A 9,718-nucleotide genomic window follows, 5' to 3' on the forward strand; every position below is an offset into this window, starting at 1 on the left:
GAGTCACATCCCCAGCCCTTTTTATTTTTAATTTTGAGACAGCAGCTTGCTAAGTTGCTGAAGCTTAGTTTTGAACCTGCAATCCTCCTGCCTCAGCCTCCCAAGCTGCTGAGTTTACAGGCATGTGCCACCAAGCACGTGATATGCACTTTTGAAGAGAATGCATCATAATTGTTGCATCTAAAGAAGACACCACCTCTCCAATCCCTAAATGAATCCACATTTATTTTGATGCTTCTTAAAGGAAAAAGACTTTTCATTTTTGCTTTGAGATTTTGAGCTCCTTCAACTCCTATGGAGTATTAATGAAATGTAGGATTAATCAAAAATGCGTGTTAGGTATTTTATAAACATTAAGAGTCAGAGAAATTGATTATGGGATTAAAAAGTTTAGACATCTAGGGCAAGATATTGCAAAACCAGTGTTTGTTTTTTAAGCAATGCTGCTAAGAAAATTGGTTTAGGAGAGCAAAATCATAAACAGAGTTCCCGAGCATCTAGATTTTTTCCTCTTTTTGCCCACAAAAGTTCTGTGTTTCTTGTACCTCAAAAAGCCATAGTCCTTTTAACAAAGGCCCTGAAAATGCACTTTCCCTACGTTCCCATGACTGATCAATCAAAGTAATCTCCTCTATGCAGATTGGCACTTTTAACTTCAGCCACAAGGGAAAAAAAAGCTTTTGGAATTCTAGGTATCAGAAAGTGGGCACAAAAGCTATATCTACAGCAAGTGTAGACCTAGGGAGATGTTATATGTTTGGTGTTACATTTTAATGTTATATTTTTGGATATTAATTGTTTATTTCATAATGATACTAATCCAGAGCAAGTATACCTGGTGCTCTTTCAGTTTCCAAGTGCACATGGTCTGTACTTACAACAGTTCCGTGAAGTTGACCTGAATTAGAAACGTCCCTTTCAGAAGACACAGACATGGAGGCTTTGAGAGATTAAATAACCTGTCTATGGGGTGTGTGAAGAGTGACAGAGGCTGAAAATGGATCTAAACTGCCACAGCTGCAAATCTAGGGCTCTTTCATTTTTACCCACATACGGGTTCTGTTGTGGAAAGGGGAAAGCCAACAATATTTGTGATTTTGCTGCTGGCTAGGCCAATCTCTAATTTGCCACGTCTTTCGTTTTATGACGCCTGGGGTGAAATACAGACCTTTGGTTCCAAACCCTGCAGAGTTTGGTGAGGAAGGAGTGTTGAGCCCTGTGGGTAGTGTGTTTAGATTCCTATCTCACTGAGTCAGAGTTGCTGAGAAAAGTAGGGGAAAGGGCATGGGCTGGAAGGAAGTTTCTCATAATAACAAGGAGTACTAGTGTCTGCTTCCCCGTGCCAGGTGTGTCCTTGTGTATGTTATACACCCTCCAGGGGACAGACCTAGCAAGATGATATGGGGTCTCAAGTGGGAGTGACTTGGCATCTGCATGGGTCGAGGGGGAACCTAGTTAGAGGTGGTGAAGTTGCCCGTGATCATCAGTGAGGGTGTCCTGTGTCATCTTTTCTCCAGCATCTATTGTCAAGCATTCACCTCCACATACCTTTAAACAGTTTAAAAAAAAAATGTTTTTCTGTTTTCACAACCATTTTATGTCAATAACAAATAATAAGTCACAAAAATGCCCAACTGGCAAGAGTAATTTCTTTTTCTTCCTTTCCCCTTTTCTTTCTTTCTCTCTTTAAAGTTTTTGGAGTTTTATTCATAGATAATTAACAATATTTATTCTAGTTATCATCACAACTTACATTTGCAAAGATTTGATCATGTCAAACTTACTGCCTGGCAATATGGTGATTGCCATAGAGTGTTGAATGCTTCTTCCTGAATTACCTGAAAAGCACCTGAACAAGGGGAAAAGTATAAATTTGAAGGTACTTTAAAAATTCATGAGCTGGGTACAGTGGCACATGCCTGTAATCTCAGAGGCTAGGCAGGCTGAAGCAGGAGGCTCGTGAGTTCAAAGACAGACTCAGCAATTAGTGAGGGCCTACACAACTCAATGAGACCCTGTCTCTAAACAAAATACAAAAAAGGGCTGGGGATGTGGCTCAGTGGTTAAGTGCTCCTGAGTTCAATACCCCATACTAAAAGAAAAAAAAAATTTCTTGAAAAATTCTTGAAGCATCTGCAGGATGCCCAGTATAAATATATCAGGGCAGAGGCAGGACAGGGGAGGGGAAATATCTGGAGCCTGGGGTGGAGGATGGCTGGGAAGGGGTGTGGGAGAGAAAATGTCATAAAAACCCCATTGTGGTGCCTAGTGGATTAAAAAGAGCCACAGATCGACTAATCATACTCCAAAAATGTCACTTTCATTTCTAAATCCTCACACTGGTATCTTCTCCCAGGACTGTTGCTTCCTAGCAGCTTAAATGCTAAACCTGGGCATCTCCTGGTGAGGTGGCAGCAAACCGATTGTCCACAAAGGTTCTGCAGGGTCTGGAGCTCTTCACCAGGGAAGTGCTTATCCCCACCCCCTTCCCCACCCACTTCCACCGCCCCCATGTAAATACACCCTGAGGAACACAGACTCCAATGCTTCCCCAACACAGCACTGGGGAGAACAGCCATTACTCCTGGCCCCAAACACAAACTCTCATGCCAAAATAACAATGCCTGAGGGCTAGAGGAGTGAGAGAGCACAGCGTGTACCCACTGAAACAGAAGTCTTGAAACAGACAAAACAGGAATTCAGGAAAATCGTTCTAGGTGTACTTCAGAAGACAAAGAAAACTTTCACACTTTCAAAACTTTTTTCAAACGAAAAAAGAAATCATAACTAAGAATTATGTATGTAACTAATTAGGCATAATGTTGAAATAAAATATATGCTAGATGAGGAATATTATAGGATGGACAGAACTAAAAATCATTTTGAGGAGTGATAACAAAAACATCAATATCTAAGAGCAAAAAAGGGAAAGATGATTCATCAGACTTGCCAGAGACAATGTCAATTGGGTTTCCCTGTGTGAGTATTCACCGATTAGGAAATAAGATGAACGTGAATGAACAATGGAAACAAAATGTATAGCATTGAAACATTAGTTTGACCAAGATCTGTGCAAGATTTCTACAGAAAAACTTTTAAAACTTGAATACATTTTCCCTCCTTCCTTTTGAAATCAGTCGGTGTTTGGGTATGGGGGTGGGCAGGATGTAGAGGAAAAGTCAGTGTTAAAGCCTTTGGACAGAATACTCAGAAAACAAATGCTTTGCTCACGTGTTCACTGCTGGGGCAGTGGTGTTGCCTGGACTTTGGACTCCTACTCCTGTGGAAAACTTTGCAGCCTGCAAAATTATTATTAAATGCTTGTATTTCCTAATAAAAACATGAACAAATGTAATATTTCCCCCCAAAGTCAGTTTCCTTAGTTGTTCTCTTCTCCATATAAAGACAAAACACTCATTTCAGCAAAATGCAAACAAGCAAACAAAAAACATACCATGATTCTATAAGGACGTGATTAACACTTTCATGTGTTTATGGACGGTTCCTGAACAGACACATTAAAGTTGAAAAAAAAAATGTAACATCAATGCAAAAAATTTGAAGCTGATAGGGGGCTGGAGAATTTATATCAGATATCAGATATCCCTCTTTGCAGTACATGTTTTGTTGCTGCTGTTTTGGGGTTTTGTTTTGTTTTTGTTTGGGTACCAAGCATTGAACCCAGGGACAGTTAACCACTGAGCTACATCCCAGATCCCCTGCTGTTCCCCTGCCCCTTTCTGACACAAGGTCTCACTAAATTGTTTAGGGTTTCGCTAAATTGCTGAGTCTGGCTTTGAACTTGCGATCCTCCCGCCTCTGCCTCCAGAGTTTCCGGAATGACAAGTGTGTTCCTCCATGTCTGGCTATTTTTTTTGTTTGTTTGTTTGTTTTATTCTTATGATTTTTTCGTTCTAATTTAAAAGCCACTTTTTCTTCACTTTCTGTTTTTACACTGCTAAACTGTTCATGGTGTGCTTCCCAAGTATTCTGTCATCAATACAAATCTACCCATCCTCCAGATGGGTCCACTGGCACCTGCCAGATGATTCATCATGCTTACACTGATGTCTCTATTCTCTGACTTCAGGAATTGATTGTTCAAGGCAGAACTGTGTTCTTCAGTAGCCCCCTAGTCCCAATTCACCAATTCTGGAATCCCCACAAAACAATGCCATCTCCCTCACACTTCCTCTCCTGCTACCATCTCAGTATGGGCTGAGAGATTTTATTAGACACACTCCTCTTTCTAATCCTATTGAAAGTGCTCATCCTCATATTATAGAAATCAGTACACAAAGAGCCGTTACCTTCTGTGAAGGAAGAGCAGCTAATTTCTTCAGGCAATGGTGTCTGATGAAAAAAAGAAAAGAAATATAGAAAATGGAAAGAAAGAAATGAAGGAGGAGAGGAGGGGAGAAAGGAAGGGAGGGAGAGAAAGGGAGAAAGGATTAAATATCCTGGAGTTGGATTTGTGCTATTTACTCTCTGTACCATCTCAGTCGGTTTATTTAACCTCCCAAGCTTTAACCTCCCAAACTTTAACTTCCTTTTTACTGGAATAATACAATTAAAATATTTAAACTTGTTGTGAGGGTTACATGAGTTAATTTACAAGTAACATACTTGAAAAATATTCAATAAGTACGAGTTAACTGGGATGGTTAATTTTCTGTGCACTGGACTATGAGGTTCCCAAACATAGGACCAAATAGTATTAATGGGTGTTTCTGTGAGGATAGTTTTGGATGAGTTTAACTTTTTTTCAGTATTAGGAATTGAACCCAAGGCCTGTGCCTGCTGAGCAAGCACTCCATCACTGAGCCACCACATTCCCAGTGCTTTTTTATTTTTCATTTTGAGACAGGGGTCTTGCTAAGATGCCCAGGTTGGTCTCCAGCTTGCAGTCTTCTTGGCTCAGTCTCCTGAGTCACTGGGATTACAGGCATGGATCACAGAATCCAGCATGTTTCACATTTTAATCAATAGACTCAATATCGCAGATTGACCTATCTAACATGGTGAGCCTCATCCCATCACTTGAAGATTTGAGCAGAACTAAAAGTTCTGTTGAGTGAGAGGGAACTCCTCCCACCTGACAACCATCATCCTGGAACATCAGCCTTTCCTTGCCTTTGAACTCAGAGAAGTAATCTCTTTCTAGGTTTCAAGCTTACTACCTTTGGACTAGAGCCATCTTAACAGCTCCCCTGGTTCTCAGGCCTTCAGATGCCAACCAGAACTATAGTACTATCTCCCCCGGTCTCCAGTTCACCTTTTGACTAGTGAATCTCAATAATTGTGTAAGCCAGTTCCTTAAAATAAAACCACACACACACACACACACACACACACACACACACACACACACACACACAAATGCCCTGTTGGTTCTGTTTCTCTGGAAAGCCCTGACTAGTACAGTTATTTATATCATTATTTAAAAATTATATCTTGATGCGTTTCTGTATATTCAAGATATCTTCATTCCCTGTCTCATTCAGTCCTGTGGAAAATTATTTTATTTGCAAAGTAAGAAACTGACATTAAGTCTTCTAACAGAAATCTCCTGAAACCACAGTCCTAGAACCTTTATTATTATTATTTTTTTTCTGGTGGTAAAGTGGTGGAACCCGCTTTCTCCACAGAAAAGCCCTCTTCACCCTGGCTGATTTTAGGACTGTCAGCAAAAGAGTTCGATGTAGATAAACTTCTTATTTTCGTGTCACCCTGTTTGCTTGGCCACTGGCCGAGAAAATACCAGCACTCTGGGTGCTGGACACCCCCTTACTAGTTTTTCACAAACATATCCAGTATAATACTTTATAGAAATGTGCAAACAAGGCCTCTGGCCTTGAGCTGGGCTTCACAGAGATGTTTACATTTTTAAGATAAGTTACAAATGGGCTCCATGGTAACAGCTGGCAGGGGAGGAAAGAAAGGGGAGAAGAAGCTCTCCCCTTCTCAGGTGTTGTCCTTGAAGGGTTAATATGTCCAGAACAGTGAAAGAAAAAGCTACTTTTATGTGAACTTGTGCAGACTGTGAACTTCTGAGCCCCTCCCCTTATCTACTGGGTATAAAACTCTGAAACTCCCTGAACTTGGGGTTCAGGAGATTGATTGATAACAGCAAAAGCTGTACCCTCTGAACCTGGCTGCAGCCAAATAAAACTGTTTCCTGCTATCTTCGGTGCCCTGCCTCGTTTGTCCCTACAATAGTGGGGGAACATTTCCAGAAAAGTGGCTATTTATTTGGAGGTGATGGTTTCACACCCTGTTTTTAAATTTTTATTATAATTGCTTTGGTATCTGATGAGTTAAACAGTGACCAGAAAGGGGAAAATCAGAGGCTGTATGGAGTAGGCACAAGTTTGACAAGTTCAAAGGAGAAAGCTCCAGACCCCAACAGCTCATAGAAAAGGGGAAGTACATTCTATAAAAGTTTAACCGGGTGGGTGCGGTGGTGCATGCCTGTAATCCCACTTAGCTCAGGAGGCTGAGACAGGAGGATTGAGAGTTCAAAGCCAGCCTCAGCAATGGCAAGGCGCTAAGCAACTCAGTAAGACCCTGTCTCGAAATAAAGTGCAAAATAGGGCTGGGGATGTGGCTCAGTGGTTGAGAGCCCTTGAGTTGAATCCCTAGAACCCACCTGTTCCCCCCCACACTCCCCCCACCCTTGGCCCCCACTAAAAAAAAAAAAATGTTTAACGGAAGACCTTTCCTGTAACAGGCCAGTAGTACTTTAGTCCTTGCCCCCAGGAGGCCTGCAGGGGCCACATGGGAGGCCAATAATAGCTCTAAGTCCAAGTCACTATTTGACAAAAGAGATTTCAGTGATCTGAACCCAGCTGATTTCAAGAACTGGAATGAATCTGAGAAGTTATCCAACTAATAGATTCTGGGAAGATGACAGTAGCATAATTTTTGAATCTTTGGATCCCCATTTAAAAATAAATAGAGGAATGTCAGAATTTCAAAAACATTCGCAATAATGTGATTGACAGCATATCCCCATGATCCCCCAAATGCAAGTGGGTGAGCATAAACCAACAGCCACGAAAGCTGTGGTGGCATCTGTGAGGGAGAAAGCACAGGACAGACACTATGGTATGTCTGAGGCATCTGAGAACTGGAGAACCTCTCAAGAGCCTGTGAGAGCCCACTGGAGAGCAGGCAGACACACTGAGGAGCTGCAGCCCCCACGGGGAGTGATCTGACCCACCCAGTGCTAATGACGCTCCACACCCTGCAGGCTGGAATAGCACCACCACGGGTGTGCGGGTTATTGTTTAACTGTGTGATTGGTAGCACTGGCTGATTTCTATGGTGTACACACTGTCATCATAGTGAACTGCCAGCTATCAACATGAACATAAAGTTGGAAAGAGCTTTATACAATTGATTCTTGTAAGGTGGTAGTCCACTGTGAACAATGGAAAGAACCAGGGCTCTCTTCCATGACTGGCCACAGAAACCACTGAGGGTGAAGGACGAACAAGCAGAATAAGGACAACTGCAGCAAAGGAAAGGAATCTCAACCTTCTTTTCTACTTATTGGGGAATGAAACAGAGAAGGAAAAAGAATGGGCCAGAGCCAGGAAATCTGAGAGGGGTGGAACAGAGCCAGGAAATCACAGAGAACCGTCCACTGTATTTCTGAGCACCCTACAGAAACAAAAAGAATTAGGGAGCTCTGCAAAACTTCCAACAGCTACTTTAAATCATACCACCTTCCAAAAATTCAGGAAAACTGTTATATAAAATGAGCAATAGAAAGCACAGGGCAATATCCCACGCAATGTTATTATAAGAAGTCATGTTAACTCTTTAGATTCCAAACCTGCCGCGCATGAGCATCCACCAGAATAGAGCAGAGCCAGAAAATGCTCTTCCTGAGCCATTTATTCTGGATAGGAGATGACACTCATGACCACCTGCCAGGAGCTACAGAGAACTAAGACAAGCTGTGATGTTAAGGGTGGTTGTCTTCTGCATCTCCTTCCACTCTCTATTCCTTCATGGCCCTAAATGAAAGCTGATAAAACTTTGACAACTAATGACTTAGTAATTGATTTTAGCTTAACAGAGTTCCCTTTCTCAGTGCTTTCATATGATAGCTGTATTTCATTGATTTTTCACTGTGTAACTTCCTTAAGGAATCACTAATATGGGAATTTCAAAAGATCTCAGGCTGGGGATGGTGGGAGAGGTTTTTGGTCAGAGATGCTGTAATCATGCAGGTCTTTGGTGGCAAATTAAACTCTAAGCAGACTAGAAGAAAGGGCTGTTCATGACTTAGGAAGGGCAGGAGCCAGGGACCCAAAGGGAATTGTAGAAACACAGTTCAAGAACCATCTGTTGAGGGTGCACATTAGGTAACACAGTTCCAAACACATTTTGATTCTAAATATTAAAATCCCTGGGAAGGAAGCAGCTTATGGTGCAGACATGGCCAAGTCCAGGAACTACACCACATACAACCAGCCCCCAAATGGCACAGAAACGGCATCAAGAAACCCTGATCACAAAGATATAAATTTTTGGGGGGGAGGGTATTTGGGATTGAATTTAGGGGCACTCGCCCACTGAGCCAAGTCTCCAGCCCTAGTTTATATTTTATATAGAGACAGTTTCTCACTGAGCTGCTTAGTGCCTCGCTGTTGCTGAGGCTGGTTTTGCACTTGCGATTCTCCTGCCTAACTACCCCCCCAAGCTGCTGGGATTACAGTCGTGCACCACCACTCCCTGTTAGATATGAATTTCTTAAGGGGGTACACCCCAAGTTTCTGAGAAATATACGTTTTGCCAAAAAGCATAACAAGAAAGCCCTGAAAAAGATGCAGGCAAACCAAGGTGATGAGTGCACATGCCCTGGTAAAGCCCAAGGAGATTAAGCCCAAGATGATAAAGGATACCAGCAGAAAGCTTGATCGCCTTGCCTTCCTTGCCCGCCTTAAGCTTGGGAAGTGTGCTTGTGCCCACATGGCCAGGGGTTATAGACTCTGCCGGCTAAAGGCCAAAGCCCAAGCCCAAGATCCAGTATCAGCTCTGGCTCCAGCTTCAGCTCTTGCTCCCAAAGGTTCCCAGGCCCCCAAGGGTGCCCAGGTCCCTGCGAAGGCTCCATGATAAAAGCCTCTGTCTGTGAATGTGAGGACAGAATGTGACCCCTGGGCCCCTGTCTACAGAGGACTGGTGTCCTCCTGTGCTTTTGTACAAATAAATCCAGAGGCAGGATCTGTTAAAAAAAAAAAAAAAAAAAAAAGAAAGAAAGAAAGAAAAAGAAAAAGAAAGAAAAATCCCTGGAAAGGAAGATTCAATTGGTCTTTTGAGGTCACATGTCCATTCTATTGAGAAACAAGTGAGATTTTATAATCAGCAGCTATAGACTGCACAGAATTTCTCAAAAAGAGAAACAAAGAAGAAAAACCACAAGATATCCACCAGACTTTCTCCAGATCTGCCCACTTCCTGTCATCCTAAGATTCAATGCACTTTTGTTGAAAGCCATCTAATAAGTAACTTAAAACATTAGAACAAAAAATTTCAACCTGCTGTGGCTGGTTTTCACATGGCTTCTCCTCTGTCCCACACCAACCCAGGACTGGACTTGACACTGCTTCACATTCCCTTGCAGAACTCCCTCACGTATCACATCCTTAAAGAAAGATGCTGCACTGAGACAAAGAAGAAAACTATTGCATGCCCAGAGTAAACAAAC

The 9,718-nt window shown here is 42.2% G+C and overlaps 1 pseudogene; it reads left to right on the forward strand.

Annotated features, from left to right (window-relative positions):
• The first annotated feature begins 8,448 nt into the window (after positions 1-8,448).
• Positions 8,449-9,126, forward strand: LOC101961746 (large ribosomal subunit protein eL29-like; annotated as a pseudogene).
• The last annotated feature ends 592 nt before the right edge of the window (positions 9,127-9,718 follow it).

The sequence above is a fragment of the Ictidomys tridecemlineatus genome, chromosome 11 (genome assembly GCF_052094955.1).
Source record: "Ictidomys tridecemlineatus isolate mIctTri1 chromosome 11, mIctTri1.hap1, whole genome shotgun sequence".
NCBI classification, from domain to species: Eukaryota; Metazoa; Chordata; class Mammalia; order Rodentia; family Sciuridae; genus Ictidomys; species Ictidomys tridecemlineatus.